Raw genomic sequence first — 24,621 nt, 5'->3', positions numbered from 1 at the left:
CAAGAGTACTCATATCAAATTTTTACCAGAGTAGGTATTCCTAAGTAACGAATTCACCCAGATATTCTCTCCTGCTAATGTAAATTTAGAAGAAGCAGAGGACTCTCACCACCTTCACTTCCATCAGACCCTGCAGGCAGAGATCTGGGAGACTGCCATGAGATTCCTTCTTCTGGCTTTTGTCAGAGGTCCCAGGATCTCTCAGCTGCAGCAGGCACAGAGTGAGCAGTGTCCAGCCAGTGAAGGTCCCTTCATGGTTGCCAACTCAAGTGGAAAAGTGTTCCTACTACCCTTCTAGGTTCTTTGGCTGGTCTAATAATCAAATTGACCTAAGACATTAACAGGAGAAAAACAAATTTAATTTTATATGTATGGGAGTCCCATAAAAATAAGAGACCCAAAAGGCAGCCAGGTAATTGAAGCTTATATAACATCCTGAGCTAAGGAAAGGGGTAGGGGTCTGGGCATGCAAAGGGAAAGAAGGCCATTCACAGGAAGGAAGAGATGTTTAGAAAACAAAGTTTGCCCTGTTACGCAAATAAGTCTCTTAGGTAAAAAGTTATCTCTGGTAATAGCTTTTTTCCTGGTACAGGCTCCCTTTCCAATGTAAATTTAGGCTGTTGAGGGGGAGGTAAAGGGCTTTTCCTGAATCTGATGTATTTTGATTATCTTTCGCTCAAAATAATCCTTATGCCAAAGAGACATATTTTGGGGTAGAAAAATGTGTTCCCCTTTAATCCTCCTATAATAAAATACAGAGTAACAGGAATAAATACAGAATTTTTAAAATAAATTTATTTATTTTATTTTATTTTATTTATTTTTGGCCACATTGGGTCTTTGTTGCTGCATGCGGGCTTCCTCTAGTTGCGGTGAGTTGGGGATACTCTTCGTTGCGGTGCGCGGGTTCTCATTGCGGTGGCTTCTCTTGTGGTGGAGCACGGGCTCTAGGCATGCGGGCTTCAGTAGTTGTGGCTCGCAGGCTCAGTAGTTGTGGCGCACGGGCTTAGTTGCCCTGCAGCATGTGGGATCTTCCCGGACCAGGGCTCGAACCCGTGTGCCCTGCATTGGCAGGTGGATTCTTAACCACTGTGCCACCAGGGAAGTCCTCAAACAGAATTTTAATAACAGGTATACCTCCTATATACATGGGAGGTACCCAGGAAAACTGAGTATCTCCCCAAAATGGCCCAAGCCACCACCTTAGATACCATCTCCAGCTAAAGACAAAGAAGATGTTTAGTGTTGGGGGGCAGTTATGGGAGGTTACCAGGCAAAGCACAGGAAATAGGGATATGTTTGTTATGCAGATTTAAGTCATTGTCCTCTCTACTGATAAGAGTTTCTAGAGACTTAGAGTCATCCTTCCTTTTCTGATATAGAGGGGGAGATACCCTTACAAATGGAGATTTCCCCTTGTAAATGTCCCTTACAAAAGGGTAACTTCTACTTGGTTTTCTGAGTTTCTCCTGAGTCTGCTCTTTTTTTTAAAATAACCAGTCTAAAATAATTCTTATGCCAAAGAGGCATATTTTGGGGTCCCAAATTTTCCTCCACTTTTGTATAATGGATGATAGAATTGAATTAATGTTAATTTTCGTAAGTGTGGTAGTGGTGATATGGGTTTGTATCCTCATTACAGGCATAATGAAGTATTTAGAGGTGAAATATAATATCCTCAGGCTAATATCAGATTGTTTGATAAAAGAGAGATAGGGGTGTGTGTGTGTGTGTGTGTGTGTGTGTGTTTGGAGAGAGAGAGAGAGAGAGAACTGGCATTGTGGTACATTAATAGTTGGTATATTTATTCATTATACTGGTCTTTCAACTTTTCTTTGAGTTTGATACTTTTCCCACAAAAATGCAAAAAATAAAATACGAATTAAAAATTTGGTTTAACTGCTTATAGACATTATCAACTGTATGTGTATTTATGAGGTTTTATAGATTTTAATATTTCATCTTTTTTTCCATAAATAATTGTATACCAAAAATCCATGGAACATCAATTTGAAGGAAACACTGTAAGTATGAATACCAAAAGTGTTGTGTGTAGTGAGTATCAGCTCATGTTTTTTTGTTATGTATATAGATGATTCTCAATGAATCTATCTGTGGGCTCAAGGGACATTCTGATATCAGCATTCAGTTCTCTCCTTGAGTCCCTAGAATAAATGTACAAAAATCATAGTTGACTGTGAAAGAGAGTTTGACTTAGAATAGATTTTCAAGAAAGGTTCACAGTATTTTTAAAGAACAATAGTAAAATTAATGCTAGAGTAGATTAATGTCTGTGAATTTGGATTTCAAGTCTTGAGATCATTTCTCTCCAATTAATTTCACGGAATTATTGTATAATGTGTCACCCAAGTAGAACTAACTATAACATATGGATGTTCATACATTATTTCAATTCTGTTTTGTTCTTTTTATACTATGAAATCTCATTATGAGGACACTGGATAATGATAGGTTTTACTCAATCTCACGGTAAGCTTAATATTCTATTTTTATATTGTGTGAAATATTGCGGTTTGGGGGGGAATACGTATTACTTTGAGAAATCATAACCAAATCGGGTATATAGAATGGATTGAAATGGGAATTAAATGATCTGGTTAAAAGTATTCTAGCAAGACCTAGTAACTGGAAAGAAAATATTTTTAATAAAAACGATTATTTTGTAGTTTCATTTTCATTGCTAAAGCATATATTTCACATTTTTATGTTCAAAAAGCGAACATTTCCATTATTCTTTCTTTCACCTTCCACACTTGAGAAACCTATTTTTCTGTACCAGCGAGTGTCCTACTTTATAATAGTATCTCAAGTGCAATTCTGATAGCATTTATGCTATCATAAAAATTGGCCATCTACTCTCACCTCTCTTAAAAATGATACTCTTAGATTAATAGATTACCTTCGCATGCTAGATATTTAATAGTCTCCCACCAAAGTTATATATAATTGTGCACCAGTAAGTACTTTATTCATAAATGCTTTGGTTCCGCCAGTGTTATATGATGTCACTTTCTCTACAGAAACTTTTATTTGCAAAAATAGGTCTACAGGATTCACGTCAGAATCATATTTAGAAAATTCCTCAGTCTACAATTTTCTGTAGTCGAGCAGTTTTCTGGAAAGGCATCTAACAAAGCAACTTTTACCTAATATACTGATGCTAGTTAATTGTTTCTTTTGTTTTTAATGTTCTTTAAGATAGATTTCTAATTATGGTACATATTATTTTCACATTTACTAATTTTGAGGTACTCTGTAGCACATAACAGAGTTTATTATAGTGGTTCACTTCTTGGAAGAAAATTGTGCTCTTTTGTGAGGAGTTTATGTTTATGATCATGGCTTTAGTTTGCAAAGCTCATTCATGTCAACAAATGTTTAATGTGTACTTACTATGTTCCATATATAAGGTTATGTACTAGAGATACAAGGAAAAGGAGGAAGAGAGAAGGACTGGCCCAAGGAGGAGGAGAAAGCATGATCTAAGACTCAAGGACTTAGTAAAGGACATTGATCCATTACAGTTTTTTTAACTTTTACTGTTTACAACTATTTAAACTTAATAAAACAGCACAGAATCACTAGTATATCCAAAACTCAGATTCAAGATGTGATTTTTCCCTATTTGATTGGTATCTTGTTTTAGAATAAAATATTAGCGACACACATGAGAGCTCTCAAAGTCCATGGCATTTTCCTTACTGCGTAGTTACACACTGTCTAAAGTTTGACTATACTCTAGCATCCATATTTTTATAAATCAGGACATTTGTTTATAGTTTATAGTCTGCCAGTGTTGCACATTCTTTTAATGTGGAACAAAGGAAGGATGAGGCTGAGGTGAGGTATACGATACAGGGATATAGTCATATATTTGTTTTCATTTCTTTTACTGGTGACTCCATGCACTTCTTTTATCTGAGGATTTATTTCTAACTTGATCTCTGAGAAGTACTATTTCTTCAAATGCTTGTTAAATTCACCCTAATCTCACCTTCTAAAAATATTATTAGATGAATGTGGGTCTTCCGTTTTATCCTTTATTCCTTCATCATTCACATTTTCATTGAATCTCATAATTTTTTCTGGCTTATTTTCAACTTATAAAATTCAAATTCAGTTTTATCAAATATGTTATTTAAACTTTCTATGGAGTTTTGAACTCCAATGAACATACTTTTTATGCCTTTTTCTGCGTCAATTGAGATGATCATGTGGTTTTTCTGTCCTTCATTCTGTTAATGTGGTGTATCACATTGATTGATTTGCATGTGTTGAACCATCCTTGCATTTTACAAATAAATCCCGCTTGGCCATGGTGTATAATCCTTTTAATATGGTGTTCAGTTCATTTTTCTAGTTGGATTATAGCTTATCTTTGAAGGTTCCAGCTTATCCTTGATCTCCTAACTTCAAATCATCTCTCATTCCTGACTGCCAGCCCTACTGACTTCAGGACTGGCACCAAGAGGCAGGGGCAGTGGATTTACATAGACTGCTTAACCAAGTCCCACTATCATGTAAGGTTTAATCCCTATAATAAAGTCCTTCTAGTGGTTCTACTTCTCCAATCAAACCTTAGCATAGAGTTTATCTAATGTCATTTGATATTCTGATCAAGGAAAAAGGGAGAAAGCCAAGGTGTAAAGTATAGGAACAGAAAGAAAAAAGATATAAAGGGAAATATATTAAATTTAGGATGATGCACTGAACGTAAATATGCTGTAAAAATCTAAAAACGGGATGAAATTGATTATTTCCTAGTAAAATATATATCACCAGAATTGATTCAAGAAGAGTGTGAAAAACAAAAGAGAACCCTTAGAAGCCCTTCATTGCTACTTTTGGTGAATTTGTCCACATTTCCATCTGGTTTGGCTTGGAGATCCCACCTCCATATTCTAGTGCTGGGCATGTGACCAAGACCTGGCCAGTTAGAATCCCCTGAACTTGAGGTTTTAACAGAAATCCCAAGCTGAGTCAGTCTTTTGTATAAAGGCTTTCTCTTTGCCTGGGTTCAGTAAATTGATAATATATAAAAATAGAGTTGCTATTGGTCATTTTTCTTGCCACGCCTTGGAGAAAGCTTTCCCCAAAATAATACGAAACAAAACAAACTGCAGAGGGAAGAATATCCAAGTCAGAGAAACATTTTCTATTTACATCCTTTGGGCCCCTACACTTACCTGTGTCTGAAAGTATCAGCACTTTCAAACATTGGTGTATTGCGAGTCAATAAATTCCTTTTTAGCCTTTCAACTAATTTGTAAGGGTTCTCTAAAATTACAACTTATAATGAATACAATGACCGTGGCAGCAATTGCATAAGATTTCAAGAAGCTAATTTTCTTGCAAAAATGAAGTTATGGGTATATACTCTTTCAAGTTCAAATACTCTGAAACTCTTTCCCTGTTGCTGAAGTTGTAAAAAGTCCTTTATATTGGATTTCAAAATACAAAAGAAAATAGACTCTGGTTCAAGAGGTTTGTGAATGTAAGCATACGTAGCCGTTACCTTTGCCTCTCAAGAACCTATCATAATAATGGTGACATCTGAAAGAAAGGGAAGCCCACTACTATAATATGCAAGGAGGGGGCTTCAGCTTCTGAGGTATATATGTGCCCAGCAGAACTCCTGAGGAACTCAGGATGGCAAGAGGGAGAAGTAGACTGAAAGTCTATGTGGGGCAGAGTTACTTCACCTACACCTTTTTCTCCCAAGCAAAAAGCCTGACAGAAAGGCATTTAACCACCCTCTTACCAATTCTTTCTTTTAAAAGAGAGCCTTTTAAAAAAGATATGTAAAGACTGTTTCCAGGTGATCTATAATGGCCGGTATGTTTGTTACAGTTCCTGCCAAAGACTTACTCTTTCAACATTTGTAGGTGTTTAGAATAGTGGCAGGTCTCCATCTGTTCATGGTAAAACTAAGCCTTTCAGGTTCTTTCCTAGTCCACGAATTATTCCTATTTCTCCCAGGATTTATTTTTCTATTCTTAATATTTATCTTATTCTCTCTCTGTCATGCCTATCTCAAATATCTCAACAAATATTTATGGAACATCTACTTTGGGCAAGGCAGTATTTTGGGTGCTGTGACTATTGTAGTGAAAATTACAAAACCCTTGCTTTCCTAGGAGTTTACATTCTTCTTAACATCTAGAGATATTTTGTTTTCTCTTCATAATTACAAATGAAGACCGTGAGCTCTGTGTTTATGATTATCTTTATACCTCTCGTTTTTCTGTCTTGATTATCTTTGCTATCTTCTTTATGTCTGTCTACTTTATAATTGCTCCTGTTCCAAAGGATTCCATCCATCTCCCTCCACTACTACCATGGAACATACTTTCCCAGGCAATACCTCGTACTTCTTTGACTTCAATCTGGCATCTTTATCCTAATTTTAGAAGCATACTTGATATTCCGTGATAGCTAGATGAACATTGCCACTAAAATATCACTCTGACATCTCAAATCTCAGAGATTCCAGCTGAATTGTCATCTGTTCCTCTACTATGACAAACAAGTTATATTGCATTTCTTATATCAGTGGAACTTCTCACCATCTACTCAGTCACCTAAACCAGAAACTTAAGGTCATCTTTAAATTATCCAAGCAGCCACCAAATTTTATTGTGCTTCTTTAATACTACTTGAATCTATATGCATCCATATCTCAACTGTCTCACCATTATTTCAGGACTTTATACTTTTTTCTTCCAGTTAATGCCATAACTCCGTAAGTGGGACAATCTAACTTTTTGACAATCTGTTCATATCCCTGCTAGTTTGACCATTCTAAACATTGAAAACTGTTATTCCTATGAGAAAAATCATGTTGACTGTGCATTGCTTAGAAGATCTAGTTCAACTCTTCAGCCTGATACACAATACCACTTGTTACCTCTTTGGCCTCATCTCTTCATGTTTTGCTAATGTACTTACATCGCTTCCTCTTCTGCCCCAGAGTATGATGATTCATACTTACTGTTTACTGAGCCCTAACTTTTCAGTGCATCTTTACTGTTGCCTGCAGTGTTTATTTTGCTTAGAATGAAATTAATGACTTCATTTCATTGGCTAATTGCTACTAGTCCTGTAAGATACAACTCAGATATAACCCAACTTTAAGGAGTTTTGAATTATTAGTGTAGATTTCTCCTCCTAGATCATTCCATTATATCCTGTGTCTGAATCTGTGTCAGGGCATCCCTCACGTAGAGTGTTACTGTCTGTTTATTCATCTGCCTTCTTTAAAATTTAATACATTTCTTAATGATAAGTGCTGTACTTCTTAACTATAACCCTAGCACCCAGCATTGGGCATGGCACGTTCTTGGTCAGTGTTGAATGCCTGAAATAGTGATTTAGAAAAGGGTTGGCAGATATTATAACTTCATAGGCAAGAAACCCTATACAAATATGTTAAGTAAGTGAGAGAGGTCTAGGTTGAAATAGATCAAATCCGGGATGCTAGGTAACAGTATTAAAATAGGTTTTTTTGGAAGAATAAAGGGTGAAAAATAAGTCTGGGATGCTCACAGTGGCCAAAAATTCTGAAGCAGTGTGTGTGTGTGTGTGTGTGTGTGTGTGTGTGTGTGTGTGTGTGTGTGTATGCTAGTAACTGTTCTAGTTCTTAGAAATGTAGTAGTAATTTTAAAAAGAAAGATCTTTTGGAGCTTCTATTTTGGGATAGGAATGGGGAAGAAAACAAGCACAAGATAAATAAAAAATGTTTTAGACAGTCACAAGTGCTACTAAAGAAAAAAAAAATACACTGCCAGAATAGAAGATGACAAGGCCAGGGGTGGTAGGTAACTGTGTTGTGACTGGTGACGTCAGAATGGATAACCCAGAACCCGGAGTTGCCTTATAATTAGTGTCTGTCCTCTACGAATGGTGGATGAGAGAAAAAGGAATTTCCCCAAAGTGCTTTTCCAAATCCCCACATTTTTGCAGTGATGTTAAAGATGCTGGCTTGATGATTAAAAATGGAGAGTTTTGAATATCACACAAAGGGGAGCCTCTTATTTCATAGTGAAAAAGCCTGAGTTAGGATGGTAAAGAATTTTCAAATCTTAAATGAAGTCACAGAAAAGAAATACAGTTCAGATTTCCATTCGAAATTCTCATACCAGGAAACCTCTCATTGAAGGGAGTATACATTCACCTCTCAAATAATGAAAAGACGTGAAATGTTTGGTTAATTGTAGTAAAGAAGATAACTGAAGATCTCAAAGTGTTGTATATTGATAACAAGTGATATTACTTAACAGAAACGTCACATTTCTTTGTGAACTTTCCAGTACATGCAGTGTTTTGATGTTCATGTTGTTAAGTGCTCAGGCTTGTTTGCACTTACAAAAGAATCTTTATACTTAATTCTTCATGGAATATTGAGAGCACAACTTATTTTCATGGTTAGCCAAAAAAGATAGACGTTATACTGCTATCAAAAACCTATCCACAGGCTATAACTACTTTCAGAAAGAATTTGTTATTCAGATAAGGGTTTTGTTTTGGAATTAGGGCAAAATAAACAAATATTTAAAAAACTACAAAGAAAATACAGAGAAAATTCTTAAGATGGAAACGTTTATGCTCACAATCACGGTGAGTGATGCTGTGTATTTAAACTGATATACTGTAATGTAAAAAACGTATCAGGTTGAGCTCAGAAGATTCAGGTACAAATCTTCTCAATTTCTGATTTGTCAGGGCAGATAGAGAGGAATATGATTTGGAAGAGCAATATAATACTCAGCAATCGCTTTGAGACAAAAATAAGTGGCTCTATAGTTTCCAAGTCAGAGTGTTAAACTGGGTTTATGATATAAGCAGCATACACTGGTAGAATGAGATAGGGTGATGTGAAGTAAAGTTAGAGCGATAAGATATTGGTGGTTGTTCAAACAGGAAGGATACTGTCTTCTAGGAGCTTCCGTAGCAGGAATTAGGGATTCCATTCTTGGGAAAAATGGTAGAATATAATGTCATAGTGGGCCTAGAACCAAGACATTGAGCCATTTACTTGTCTAGGACTCATTATAATCATTTTCTCAGTACAGGATGGATCCCAGATGAGAAGTTGTATTAGTTTTCTGTTGCTGCATAAGAAATTAGTACAAATGTAATGGCTTAAAACAGCATCCCTTTATTAGCTCACAGTTCTATAGGTTGGGATACTGGCATGGAGTGACTAGGTTCTGTGTTCAAGGTCTTAAAGGTCTGAAATCAGCATTTTGAAACCCTTGTCAGATAATTCTAGCATCTAATTCATCTTGGGTCGGCATCATCTGTCACATCTTATTCAAGCTGTCATGTCTCTGGTTCTTGGTATAAGTAGTGATATTTTATTGTCTTTTGGACATTTTGGCTATTATGTTAGGATACTTTGGTCCCTATTTAAAGTGTTTTGTTTTGTTTTGTTTTTTAAACTTTTAGCAGGCATTCACTCTTTATAGGTTTGGCACACATCTCCTGTACTTTTACGGACTGTGGTTCCATGATAACCTAATTTTCAGAACCTTTGTGGTACTCTTTTGGTCTGTTTATCTTGTGCAGGTGGGGTTACCTCTGGTCCCTTCTCATGCTGCTCATGGGGTCTGAAGCAGCTTCCCCGGGATACGGCCCTTGGTGCTTCTGGTGAGGGAAGGGAATCTCTGGAACACTTGATGAGGAGTCCTTCCTGGGCCAGGCACTTGTGCCAGGGTCTCCCTGGACTGTAAGGATGGAGGGCGCTTACCAGGTTGAGAGCTTTCTGTGGAGGGATCTCCGTTGCTGGTACCAGCAAGTTGCCTGATGTTTCTGGGTGGGGAGAGGAGTCTCAGGCCCATCTGAGGAGAGCATTTTCCAGGTGGGAGCTTTTTGTGGTAGGATCCCTGTTGCTGGTACCCTTAGCCACGGATGTGTCTGGGTGGTGAAGGGGGATCTCAGGCCCAGTGGGGAAGGAAAGCACTTTCCCTGGTCGTGTAGTGTCATCAGGGCTTCCAAGTGTTCCTCCTTGCAGGTTCTGCACGGCTCACCTGGTGTTTGGGGGATCCCCATTTGATGTGATGGAGGAAGAGCCTATTTGAGCCACTTCCTGTTACTAAGTTGGGAGTTAGGAAATGCTGGGCCTGGATCACATTTTTTTGTTGGTGGAGGGTCATAAGGTGCCCTGCCATGAGGTTGTTCATCCATTCTGAGGGTCCCTAGGCAAATTCACCTTCTTTAGACCTTTCAGAGCTGTCCTTCGGTTGTCTCATATTATTTCCAGGATATATAGTTGTGCCTATAAAGGGGGAGCCGGGAGAGAGAAGTACAAACCATCTTATCTGGATCAGAAGTCCTCTCTGTGCCTTTTAAGTGCTCAGCTGATTAGGTCAGGCTCAGTCTGGATAATCTCCCAGTCAACTGTGCTATATATATCATAATCTAATAATGGGAATGATATTCCATCACATTCACAGGTCTCATACTCAAGGGGAGGGGCTACTACAAGGATCGTTGGGCATCATCTTAGAATTCTGTCGACCACAGAAGGTGCATGTGAATGTACTGAAGCATTAATTAAGCAACTATCATCCCTTGGAAGGTTTTAATCTGTTAGGATAGTATGAAAGCCAAGTACTGTTACAATTATTCTACTCACTTTAAATGAAGTGTATCTGATATCAAAAATACTTCATAAAAATCAGAATATTCAAACAACTTTCAGAAGTTAATGTCAATTTCAGAGGTTTGATCCAAGCCTTCATTTCTGGCCATGCAGGTATCTTCTGTGTGAAAAATATGCTACCTCAAAGATGTTTTAAAACACTTCACCACCACTCCCCATTTATATTTTGTAGTTATGTGCAAATACTGTGGCTGCCAGCAATTCACATAGAAAATAAAGGTCAGTGATGTTTCTGACTTTAACTTTTTAGAGAAGGTTTATACTTAACACTGCCTACATTTGTATAGGTTGCACATTGCACAAAATTTCTGACTATTGCTTTAGGTTATAATACAATGTACTCTCACCTATACCAGGATTGAAAATTTTAAGCACAGTTTTCTGGACTGGCCAATACACCCCCCATAAAATAGTTTTCAGGCTGAATTAGGAGAAAAAGCCTTCACTATGTTTAGGTTGGAAGGAAGCATGACCTAAATTTTGATTTCAAATACTCACGGTTTTGGGTGATGGTTTTACTGGGGACAGTTAGAATTGAACTATGTAGACATGTTTTTTGAAGCCAAGTTTTACCTTTAAGGCTTTCATATTGCAGCTTGAGAGGCTCCAAGCAGCAATTGGGTACTTTGGGTCATTCACACAAGGATTAAGAGTCATATATAAACCAAAAAACCCTTTATAAGAAATCAGAATCTGTTTTAAAAATTAATTATATGAACTAAACATATATAGAAAGAAATTGAAGCTTGAATATATTTAAGAAGCAAAAATTAAAGACATACCTATAACTGCCCTTTTTCCTTACTTGTTTACAATCACAGCACATCAAAGTGTGACATGTCTAAGAGAAAGGTAATTCAGTTCTAAGGCTTTGTCATCTTATCACTTTTAAAAATACAAGATCCGAGTAGATGAAAGGAAAATAGAGAGGGTCGTTAAAGAGCTGAGTCATAGAGTGGAATAGAGGACAAGCGGAAGAGGCAAGAAGGCGCACACAGACTGGGTGTGAAGAGAGTTGGGAATACTGGTTGTGGGAGATGGTCTCTGATTTGCTTATCGGATCTACTCGCCATCCTTCTTAACCCTGCTCCGTGATTCCAGGAGGCTGACCTTTGTCAGCTTCATCGACCAGTCTCTCTGTGTCTTCAGGTTGGGTTTGGCTAATGTGAAGTAGTGACAAGAGATGAGAAGTCAGGAGGAAAGAAGGTAAGGGTATTTATTTCCATGACCTGCCCCCTTCCAAACTTTAGGTTGGCAGTGGATGCCATTCTCTAAGGTTACGTCTCGTCGGGGGGACTCCTACTACAACTCTGAGACCTTCTGGGTTGCAGGAACGACCATCTCTCTGTGCCCCTTCAAACCTAGTGGTTGTAATACTGGCTTCTCACAGTTGCTAGCCTCAGGGTACTTCATCATCTCCTGGTTTCCCTTCATTCTTTACACACTTTAGTCTCTTCATTAAATGCTATCCCATCACTCTTTTAAAGTGTGCCATCAGTTTTTAGCTAGAACTGACTGATACATTGGTCGTGGGGAATAGGAGAAACTTTAAGGTAGTGTTAGGGAGGTGGGATAAACTGCTGTGGAGAGAGATAGGAAGAGAAGGGTTTCAAAGCTTTTTATGGCATTCTATGAATGTAACATGACTTCTTTATGTGAATGACTCTAATATAGTCTTAAATTGCCTCTTAATTATTGACATTTGGTTGGGTTTCTGTTTCTTTGCATGCACAACCAGGATTGAACAGGGCTGAGAGATGTCTGGGATTTACGTGACTAGATAATACTACTAGGATCTATCTAGATTCATTACATCATATGAAGACATTTCTCCCATGGAATCAGGAACATCCCAACCCAGTGCACATGCTAAGTTTTTATTGAAATTCAGTGAACTGCTGTGGTGTGAAGTTAATTTTTATTGTCAAATTGGACAATATTGTTTGACTTTTTAATATTTCCTTTTATGATGGAACAGAAATTGGGGAAAGCCCAATAATTCCTTCAGCAACTAGTGATTCAGTTCAGATTGTTATATATAGATTCAGGTTGTTATATTTAAGCATGAATAACTCTAAAAGTGGACATGAGGCAGGTGACTGTTGTTTGTCCGTCACTGTAACACTTTACATAGCTGAGAATTCAGATCTCAATTAGGATTTTCAGTCTCATTGGAATCCACTACTTGCCCACGACAAATAGGACAGGCAGGGTTCTCAGAGAGCCAGCGATCAATGCAGTAAATGTGATATTCATGGGAGCAAGGTAGGATGCGAAGCTTGCTGTTTTCGGTGTACTCTGTCATGCAAATGCTGCAAGCTTTTAATGCATCATTTTCATCAAAAGATCTTACAGCCAAGTTGTCAATCTGTGCTTTGCTGAGTCCTGTAGGTTGGTCTAGATCATCTTCATCTAAGTGGAAAATCTGTTCCAGATTAAGGAAGAACAAAGGGTCACTTTCATCAGATATTACTGGGCTCATTTGTCTACCCCCTTGCCTGGTCTCTGATGGTAAGTCTGATGATGAGTTAGTTTCTTCAGTGCCTTCAAATATCAGTGAGCCAATTTCTGAATTTTCATCTCTTGAGCTGGCATTGGAAATAGGACGAGAACTGGAACTAGACATACAATTGGGGCTTGAATGACAAATCAGTGTGGAACTTGAATGGGGATTATAGCTAGGATTTGAATCGGAACCAAATCTACTACTACTACTACCATTAGGACCATCGCTGTCATCTGGTGACTCTGGCCATTCCATGCTTTGACTTGTAGGTGAGACACCATGCTCTAAATTACTGTCACTGTCCATAAGGTTACTTGAGTTACTAAATTCTGTCATTGTCTGCCTTAACATGCTCTGAATTGGAACAGATGTTGTATCATCTAAGCTAGTATTTAAAATTCTACAAACGGGATTTCTGATGGTAATGACATAAGCTCTCACATCTGCCTGCTCAGAATGTGAATACATATGCCTCAGTCCTCGTTCACTTTCAGAACTGACGGTGTTGTTTGGTGTCTCAGATGTTAACTGAGTTCTACTAGCTGTGCTGTCTCTCTGAGAATATGCTCCAGAATGAACTTGTCCTACTTCAAGATTGAAGGGTATGGTCAGATATACTTCACTCATTCCCCAAGATTCATCACTGCTGGTTGTATCTGGAGAATCTTCTCCATGAACGGCATTCCTTGTTCTAGAAGTTTCAATAAGACCACTGTTTTGCAATTCAAATCCAGTCATTTGCTGTCTCAATATTTCTTGGTGCTCAGTTCTAGAAAATCTCACATTCTCACTTACCAGAGGCTGCTCAGAAGTTTGAGATGGTATACTATGATTAAGTCTTTGTACACTTTCCCTAAGTGAACGTGGAGGCGACCAACTTTCAATTCTTGCTCTGGTTCTCGGATACTCTGGGCTCCTACTTCTTGCTCTTCTCTGACTTCTGGTAGGTGAGAATTCCACTAATGTTTCAGTTGTATCTTGTTCAGACATAGATGGTCTTGTAAATATTGATTCAGATTGTGGATATTCCACTTGCCTTTGGCTGTCTTCCATATTTTCTCTTCTGGGAAGTCTTGCAGATGCTACATATTCATTCTCTGGATTTGGACTCCCATGATCGAGGTGAAAATTTCTTTCTAAAGTGAATCTGAACTGGTCACTTGTAGGATTAATTTGGCCCTCTTCTCTCCCAGATTGGTTTTCTCTCTGTCCACTTGTCATATTTTCAGTTTGTCCAAAACAGGTAAGCCCGTCTATTATAGAGTCGCCACTAGACACATCATCTGGAGCGTCTCCTCCATCTGTTAACAAAAAAAATGGGGAGGGGACATGAAAGAACTACCAAAATTAGAACCATCCTAAAATAGCACTCTGAAACTTTGTTTCAAAAACAAACAAAAAATGAGAACTTAAATACTCAGATGTTTTAAACTGATTTCACATTTATAGGGTTAATATTTTATAAACGACACTGTCTAGATTTATAAGTAAAGGTAGAAAAGTTTCAATTCCATCTGAAAAAGAGTGAGCTAATCCTAGATAAACTTAGAGAATTTTTTAAAAAGGGAATCTGGAGGAAGTCTATTTTGCAATATTTCATCATATACACAGCCCTGTGTACCAGCCCTGTGTAGGAGGAATACCAGCCCTGTGTAGGAGGAATGTCAAGAGACTTTTTTTTCAGTCCACTGTCAAAACACTAATGCAATTCAACAAGGTAAACACCAGTTAAGGTACAATGTTAGTATTTTAGTTCAATTGACATTATCGTCTAATTTTCATTAGTCTCCAACATTACTATTTCTAGGCTCTTCACTTATGTGCTTTTGATAATATATAAGCTGTTTTAAAATATAAGATTATTGCACAAACATAAACAAGTTTTATAGGTTTAAAAGTATTTGAATTTTGAATACTTCTTAATGTTACCAAGATTTTTCATTGACATTAAATTGAAGGTCAGATCAAATGAATAGACTGAACCCAGCATGGTACATATAAGACCATATTCAAGAACCAAAGTATTACAGTCTCCTCTTCATTAGACAGTAACATCCTCTACTTCACACTGGGAGAGAAGGCACCAGACCTGAGGTTTGAGCACGGCTTCTCAGCCTCAGCACTGTTGACATTTCGGTGCTGGACAGTTCTTTGTTTGGGGAGCTGTCCTGTGCATTGTGGGATATTTGGCAGCACCCCTGGCCTGTGCCCACTAGATGCTAGGGACACCCATGCCTCCCCTGCGACAACCAAAAATATCTCTAGCCATCGTCAAATGTCCCCAGGTGTTGGAGAGAGCAAAATTGTCCCCGGTTGAGAACCACTTGATTAGAATATGAAATATTTCTGTTTGCTTTTTTTACATGTCTATGTAGAAAAAATAATTCAGGAAGCAGGAGGGACTTTCAATTGAGGTAGAAAACCAAGAAAAGTACAAATAGGCCACTTCACACTGTTTCCCAATTAAAACAACCCAAATGTGAATCAGGAAACCAAACAAACATACCTTGACGTTCTCACCAAAAATCAAGTAAATGCCAGTTCTTTTTATGAGAAGTTACTCACCAAATTAATTTATGTCACTTCTGTATAATTAGCTACTATGTACTATGATGAAGTTACTATTTACTATGATGAAGTTCCTTGTTCATCCCATCCTATTCCCTCCAAAAGCAAAGTATACCTGTATTTTCATCTGAGTCTTGTGGTGGGTTTTCTTTAAGTAGCTGCAGTCTTCTCAGCAACTCTTCTTCTGTACTTTCACCTGGAGTGCCTAGAAGATTGTTGTCTCTCATAAGTTTGTAATCTTCTTCACTCAGACTGTTGACAAGCCTGAAGAAATCTTCTTCCCGAACCAGTCGGTCCGTTTGACTTATGCGTTGGGCCGGAACTCCATCTCCTTCATCGTCGGAATCCGAGTTTTCCATCTTAGTAAACAAGTAGAAAATGATCTGAAATTCACGACATAGTGTTGAAATTCACCAGCGGCCGTTTAGTGTTCTTCGCTTTCTACCTCCTGCCAGAGTGTCCGGTGCCGGTTCCGGTTCCGACTCGGTCGGATGACCGTCCGCACAGGTTCCTCCCTTCTCCCGTCCCCGACTCAGTTCTGTAGCCGCCTGGTGACGCAACAGGTGGGAGCCGCCTCTGTCCCAGAACTTGCTAGACGTTGCCTAGGTATCCATTATCTTCCCCGCTGTTACCGGGTAGGGACTGGATTCAGGTTAGGTTTCATTTCATTGAAAACCAGCCAATATTACTGAGGGTTTCTGGTGTACCAAGCACCGTCCTTCACCTCGTTTCACCCACACGAGCCTATTCTCAGGTTTTCAGGAGGCGTCTTCAGGCTCTGATATGCTCTATTTATTCGTTACCTTACATGTGACTGCCTTCTTCAAAATGCCATGCCAAAGTCAGCCTAGTTAAATGCAGCAGTTCTCATTTTCAGGTGCCCAGGGACCCCTCCGCCTTTTCTCCTCATGAATTTCTCCAATCATAGACTCTCACTAAGAAAGCCCACAATTTGTGATAATTTACCAGGGCCCTAGCTGAGTCTCTTTAGAGTGTCCTCTCCCTTTTAACTGTTAATGGCTTCGTCTTGCATTATACGGCCCTTCAATCTTGTTTCAAACAAACCAACAGGAAACACCAAAACTCTGGCAGGCTTTTCTGCTCAGCCAGGGAATTCCTTCTCCACAAAAGCATCAGGTTCATTTTTGTCCTCCTTTCTCATAAATATTATAAATCTTACTTAAAGAAAACTAGCCAGAACATCACAGGAACTTTTAAGACAGATACATAATAGTTACTTTGTCTGCCACAAGGAGTACTGACTTTGCTGATTTTGTTGCATGTATATAACCTGGAAGGCTTGGTGAAAATAAAATAATGCTCATTTGCAGTGCTATCTGAAGGAGACCTCTAAGAGCTTCTGGACTCATTAATATTACCAGCCCCACTTAACACTTGTTTAGGAGCTCTTTGTTCAACTTACTGATGTAAAGACAAGATTTGGCTGCTGAATTTGAGACTTTATTCAATTTGACTTATTTAATCATTAATCCATCCAACATAAACTGGGTCAGTTATTGCCTCAGCGGCTAGAGATATGTCAATTGTTGAAGCAGTTTGTACTCCCAAGTAATTCACACACCAGGTGAGGGAAACGCCACATAGAAACTATCAAAGTACAGTATATTTTATCATAGATTTATATATGCAGTATTGTGTACGTACAGAGAACTGTGTAGCAATTATTTAATGGGAGTTGGGAAATGTTTCACAGAGGTATTATATATAAATCTGAATCTTTAAATATAATTATACTTTCTATAGATGGAAAGTGGCAGTTATGTGTTGCTAGAGAAAGACTATGTCAGATGGAAGAAGTAGACTTGAAAGACCTTGGCTTGTTTGGGCAACTGTGGCCACAGTTTGGGGGTTGGGTGGAAATGTGGAGTTAATCTCAGAAAGAATACTTGACAAAAACGATAAGTTGAGTTTTGATTTTTTTCATGTAAGAAATAGGACACTGATTAAGATGTTTTGGTATTTTTTTGAGAACAAGCAGTAGATTTTATTTGTGTCTGCTTAGCGTCCCCTTAACATACTTATGCTAATAGCATCCTGATTTTCATGGGGGAAAAACCCATTCTACAGTCTTAGTCCACTTGGTTTAGGTTTAGCTGAATTCACTGCCATGGCTAGAGGAAAGGACACATGATGCAGCCATGTCCAATCAGTATACCTCAAATCGGTTACGGTAATTGCTTTAAGCATGGGCATGTGACCGAAAGTACATTTAAGAGTTAAATCTGAGATGTTGCGAGAAATCATTTTCCACTGCGGTTGCTAAGCTGGTAGGATATAAACCTGAAGATGCTTGTGGCTATGTTATGTCCCAAGAATGAGGAACATTGACATAAAGAGACAGAGGAAAACCATAATGGAGAAAGAGCAAGATACCTGAGGAAAAATTTGGGAAATACCTGAAGCTAGATGTGCCTTAAGATTTTTAGATCTGTAAAACAACGTATTTCATTTTTAAAATGTAAGCCTGTGAAAGATTCCTGCCACTTATCATTGGAAGGCTCCTAAGGGTTGTAACGGGAGAGCCATATGATTGGTGATGTAATCAGACGTCAAAAAGTAATTTGATACAGGGCAGGGGGTCAGGGAATGAGTGAAATATGTGTGGGAGATTAAGTGGTACAAACCTCCAATTACAAAATAAAGGAGTCAAGGGAATGAAATGTACACTGTGGAGAATATAGTCAATAGTAATGTAATATCTTTGTATGGTGACAGATGGTAACTAGACTTGTGATCATCTTATAATGTACAGAAATATCTAATCACTATGTTGTGCACCAGTGACTAACATAGTGTTGTAGGCCAAGTATACGTCAAAAGACAAACAAACAAACTAAGAGAAAAAGAGATCAGATTTGTGGTTACCAGAGGTGGGTGGGGAGGTTGGATGAAGGTGGTCAAAAGGTACAACCTTCTAGTTACAAGATGAATAAGTATAGGGATGTAATGTATAACATGATTAATATAATTAAGACTGCTGTATGTTGCATATGAAAGTTGTTAAGAGTAAATCCTAAGAGTTCTCATTACAAGGAAAAAATATTTTTTTCTTTTTCTTTTATTTTGTATCTATACGAGGTCATGGATGTGTGCTAAACTTATTGTGGTCATCATTTCATGATGTATGTAAGTGTAGGGGAACAAAACTTGCCACTGCAAAATGTTCCTTTGGTATGCAGATGATTTCAAGCTGAAAAAAAATCTAGGCCCAAAAGTCTCAGGAAGAAACTTTGACCTTGCTCCTAACCGCCTAAAAAAGTTTAGATAGAGGGCCAGTCATTCCCCACTAGAGCTATCACCAGAGATATCTGCAAAGACTACGGGCTGGTAGTGGTAGGAGAAACTCAGCAGGGCGTAGAGATCAGAGTCCACTCTGTGTCCCTCGTCTCTCTACACGGCCCATCTACCAAACATTTGCTTTTCCATCTTCATGTAAATCACCTTGCTCCCATTTGAAGTCTCAAACAGTACCCACAGCATCCTCTTTTGTTTTTAGCCGAAGATGATATTTCAGGTGAGGGTTTCAGCCATACTGGTCATTCAGTTTTCCTGGGTCTCTCCCATATGTACATGTTATTAAACTTTGTTTGATTTTCTCCTGTTAATCTGTCTCATGTTAATTTAATTCTTAGACCAGCCAGAAAAATCTAGAAGGGTAAAGGAAAATTTCTTATTGCCCAACATAAGTCAAATCATTATGCTGTACGGTAAGTCCCCTACAAAGGAACGAATTCCATTCCGAGAGCGCGTTCATAAGTCCAATTTGTTCGTTAAGTCCAACAAAGTTAGCCTAGGTACCCAATGAACACAATCGGCTATATAGTACTGTACTGTAATAGGTTTATAATACTTTTCACACAAATAATACATGAAAAACAAACAAAAAAATAAAACATTTTTAATCTTACAGTGCAGTACCTTGAAAAGTACAGTAGTACAGTGCAACAGCTGGCATACAGGGGCTGGCATTGACTGAACGGGCAAGAAGAGTTACTGACGGGAGGAGGGAGAGGAGGTGGGAGATGGTGGAGCTGAGGGATCGCCAGCAATAGGAGACGGAGGGCAAGCTGCAATTTCACTCGCGCCTGATGTTGATGGCACAGGTTTGGTTCCTTGCTGGTTTCAATTCTGTCTCCCCTTTTGAAAAAACAATCCAGTGATGTCTGCGTAGTAGCTCTTCTTTTCTTGCCATAGATGATGACACGGTAGTACTGGATTGCATTCTGAATGGCTGCTGCAACCTTTGTGTACTGTTCTATGTTTGGATCCTATGCCTCAAAAACTAACAGTGCCTCCTCAAATAAAGAAAATCCCCTTGCCATTTCCTGCATCGTGAATCTCTTTGGTTCTTTAGTTACTTCTTCCTCTTGTCTCTCTTCATCGTTTCTCTGGGCTGCCAATTCCATCTTTTCGCCTCGCTCCACTCTCTCAATTATTTTCAGTTTTGTTTCCATCGTTATCACTGCTTCTTAGCAGTACCAGCTACATCATCGCTGCTTTTATGCTTGCTTCCGGACATCCTGGGCTTGAAATAAAGATACTGTACTACTGCATTCTATACAGTACTGTAAAGCACACAAAAGCACAACCACTTGTAGAGGATGCACGCACATGACAGTGTACACCAGACATGTGAACTAACTTACGTGATTGGACATGTGACCACACGTTCGCATATTTGACCTTTCACAACTTGAAGGTTCGTGTGTAGGGGACTTACTGTATGCCTTAAACTTCGACAGTGCTAAATGTCAAGTATATCTCCATAAAACTGTAAGGAAAAAAAACAAGTGATTTACAATAAAGTTGCCATGTAAAACTTCCTTGCTTTTGTCCATTCTATAAAGTTAACATGTTTATACAATTTAAGTTTAATTGGATTTAGTTTTTATGAAAAAATAAGCAAACAGAATTTTTCTGTCATTTATTTGTTTAATAAGTATTTATTAGGCTTTGAAATTCTGTAAAGTTGAAGGAAATGAACATTTTCATTTGATTATGAATGAAATGTGGTTATGACATATAATGTTAACATTGTGAATAAATTTCCTACTTCTTTGTACCGTGAGGTCCTTTCAAAATGTCCCTATTTTTGTATGTGTTTCATTTATTATACAATGTATTCTGATACCTTGGCCCGGTAATACTCATTTAATTCTCATGTGAAGAGAAAATATCCCGAGGTAAAGTACCACTGAACACTTGGCTTATATTAAGAAACAGAATGGTCCTGGTGGGAACTAAAATGTCTTTCACCGATAACCTTACCAATGAGTCAGATAATGTTATGTGACCCGTTAGCTCCCTGGTGGGATTTTTAGGATGCGTAAATTTAGCAAAGTCTTAGTGTGAGTAAGTGTGTACTTATGTGTGTTCTTGCATGTATATGTGTGGTGTATTTAAAAAGTTTTAACAGATGTTTGGTTAGGTTAATGACCATTGGCTTAGGTGTGGTTTCTGGATACTAGTAATAGGTCTATTTCACTGAAGTTTTGAAAGCTCCTCTACAGTGTGAACATACTTTATCTAGAACTTTGAATTCCTATAACACTATTGTTATTGTCTAATTTAAAGTCTTGTTTTTAATATTTGTTCTATGCATAAACAAAAAGATACAGCATGTTGTTAGCACTTAGAAAGTTACAATTTACTTCTTAACATTTTTCATATTTAAGTTCGTAACTGAAGATGGTCAGATTGACCACTTTGGGAGTGAAAGGAAAAAATAAAGGCATATTTACTTTTAAGTTCACCTGCTAGATGTGCTCACTGTATGCCCTGTTACATATGCAAGGCCAGGGTGACTGGAAGTGCAATTGTCAGGCTTTTTCATAAACTGGATAACCATTTGTTTCTGCGCAGCACGTTACCTTTACATAGGAGCAATAAGGAGAAAAGGTGGAAGAGGCAAGCATTCTGCGCTACAAAACACCACCTTTAACAGCTAACAAGCATTACTCAGCTGCTGTACAGCTGTGTCTAGTGCACTTAAAAATATATAAACAGCTCATGCAGCTCAATATTAAAAAAACAAACAACCCAATCAAAAAATGAGCAGAAGACCTAAATAGACATTTCTCCAAAGAAGATATACAGATTGCCAACAAACATATGAAAGAATGCTCAACATCATTAATCATTAGAGAAATGCAAATCAAAACTACAATGTGATATCATCTCACACTGCTCAGAATGGCCATCATCAAAAAATCTACAAACAATAAATGCTGGAGAGGGTGTGGAGAAAAGGGAACCCTCATACATTGTTGGTGGGAATGTAAATTGATACAGCCACTATGGAGAACAGTATGGAGGTTCCTTAAAAAACTAAAAACAGAACTACCATATGACCCAGCAATCCCACTACTGGGCATATACCCTGAGAAAACCATAATTCAAAAAGAGACATGGACCACAATGTTCATTGCAGCTCTATTTACAATAGCCAGGACATGGAAGCAACCTAAGTGTCCATCGACAGATGAATGGGTAAAGAAGATGTGGCACATATATACAATGGAATATTGCTCAGCCATAAAAAGAAACGAAATTGAGTTATTTGTAGTGAGGTGGATGCACCTAGAGTCTGTCATACAGAGTGAAGTAAGTCAGAAAGAGAAAAACAAATACCGTATGCTAACACATATATATGGAATCTAAAAAAAAAAATGTTCATGAAGAACCTAGGGGCAAGACGGGAATAAAGACGCAGACCTACTAGAGAATGGACTTGAGGACACGGGGAGGGGGAAGGGTAAGCTGGGACAAAGTGAGAGAGTGGCATGGACATATATACACTACCAAACGTAAAATAGATAGCTAGTGGGAAGCAGCCGCATAGCACTGGGTGATCAGCTTGGTGCTCTTTGACCACCTAGAGGGGTGGGATAAGGAGGGTGTGGGGGAGGGAGACGCAAGAGAGAGGAGATATGGGGACATATGTATATGTATAACTGATTCACTTTGTTATAAAGCAGAAACTAAGACACCATTGGAAAGCAATTATACTCTAATAAAAATGTTTTTTTTTTAAAAAAAAAGACTCTGCATTGTACTAATCCTGATCTTCCTTTTACTATCCTCTCTTTCTATTATCCATATAGTCACTGTACCTGGAAAACAGGGCTGGTGTGAGAGCCTCACCCTCCCCTCCAGTCTCCCTTTCCTCACCTTTGGAGTGTTTATGAGAGTAAGGAACCCTTCATCATATACAAATTACACCAGAATTTCCAGGAATGTTAATTTAGAGCATCTGCTGGGCATCTGTGGGCTTAAAAGATGACTATCTGGGAGATGGTTCCAATTTCTTCTGAACATGTTAATTTGGGGAGACAGTTGTCCATCCTTTAAGGTAATATCAACAATTACAGTCAGCCCTCTTTGTTTATACTTCTTTCATAACAGTGATGTGAAAGCAAGTGAGTGGACTTGCAAGTACTTTCTAACATATAGATAGGAAGATATATGATTACATAATTACCTTAAATTCTGTTCCAATTTCCTCTGGAGCAGAGTGATACAATTTTCATACTATATAGTACAAGTAATTCCATTCAAAGTTCTGTAACCTGACATTGATCATTGGACCAGATATCAGAGACTAGTTTTTTGGTTATTCCCTTTCTCCTTTTTAATATGTGTACTTTGGGGAAGTTATGACATTTCTCTTTGCTTCATTTGCCCCATCTATGAAATGGAGATAACATACGTGTTTTAACTAAGTCTCGGGGTTGTTGTAAGGCTCAAACAAGTTACTTTGTGAAAAGGTGATTTATAACTTACAAAGCATTAAAAATATAAGGCCCTATTTTTATTAACACTAGATGGGTTTAGATTTTTCTCTATTTTACAGATTGCTTTAAGATGTTAATCTCATGAAAGATGAACTTAAGCTAGTTAGCCTAGCTTTTCCACCCATTTATTTATTGTGAGGCAAGTGATGTTCTGTCAAAGAGATTTAGGGTCACTGCATTTTATAAAGGTGAGAACACATTGTAGAAGCATCATAAATATTAAACAACCATGTAAGATATTTGGAAGTACCTATTGAAATACATTGCTGTGTCTCTGGAACACCCCTTACCATACTTTGAATAATTAATAGATGTTTTAGAAAAAATTCTGACAGTAATGTGAGGCTCATTTATGTCTTTCAGAGCCTTTGGAGTTCTTGGGGATAAATGAATGCAATTCTAAAGAAGTATTAGAAAAAGTAACTCATGCAGTTTTCAATAAGTCATCACTTTGTAAATGAGAATATTTCATTTTTGTCCCAAGGAAAGGTTAATAGGAATATGGTGTGCAGAAAAAGAAAAAGCAGCAGTGGCCAGCCATGCACTTATTCATGATACCACATGTGAGTGCAAGTTCACTGGATGAGTTATCTTCTCAGGAAAGGCTTTTCACTGCTAGGAATGAGGATGACATTGAAGCTTAACGGAAAAGATCTATTTTACTTTATCTGATGAAAAAATCTTCCTTCTCACCCTCCACAAATAGGTATCAATTATATATTAGTCCAAATACCATTATTTAGTTATTGCTAAGCTGCAAGTAATAAGAAATTTGACCAATGTAGTAGAGAAGGAAGGGATTGCAAGAGAGGAAGCAGCCCTTCCTAAAGGGATAAAAGTGACCAGAGTGAATGCAGAAAAGCTGGAAACCTCAAGCAAGTGACAGTTTAATTTAATTATGCACCTTCACCATGGAGAAGATGAAGTGCTGTAAGAACTGTCAATGGCCATGCATTTTAAATCCCTGCCTTTTGACTATGAAGTATTACAGTATTATCCCAGTATTATAGATGAGGCAACTTAACTAAGAAGTGGTTGGAGTCCCAAGT

The 24,621-nt window shown here is 38.0% G+C and overlaps 1 pseudogene across 1 annotated transcript; it reads right to left on the bottom strand.

The window, feature by feature from the left end:
• Nucleotides 1-11,307: 11,307 nt before the first annotated feature.
• LOC309620934 (E3 ubiquitin-protein ligase RLIM pseudogene) lies at nt 11,308-16,117 on the bottom strand (annotated as a pseudogene). The gene is made up of 2 exons: nt 15,874-16,117; nt 11,308-14,491 (listed from the first exon to the last, which is right to left on the bottom strand). The product of its transcript is annotated as an E3 ubiquitin-protein ligase RLIM pseudogene (transcript).
• Between the last annotated feature and the right edge of the window lie 8,504 nt (nt 16,118-24,621).

Source organism: Balaenoptera borealis, assembly GCF_965194805.1.
Source record: "Balaenoptera borealis genome assembly, chromosome: X".
NCBI lineage: Eukaryota > Metazoa > Chordata > Mammalia > Artiodactyla > Balaenopteridae > Balaenoptera > Balaenoptera borealis.
This window is presented reverse-complemented; position numbering and strand designations above follow the sequence as displayed.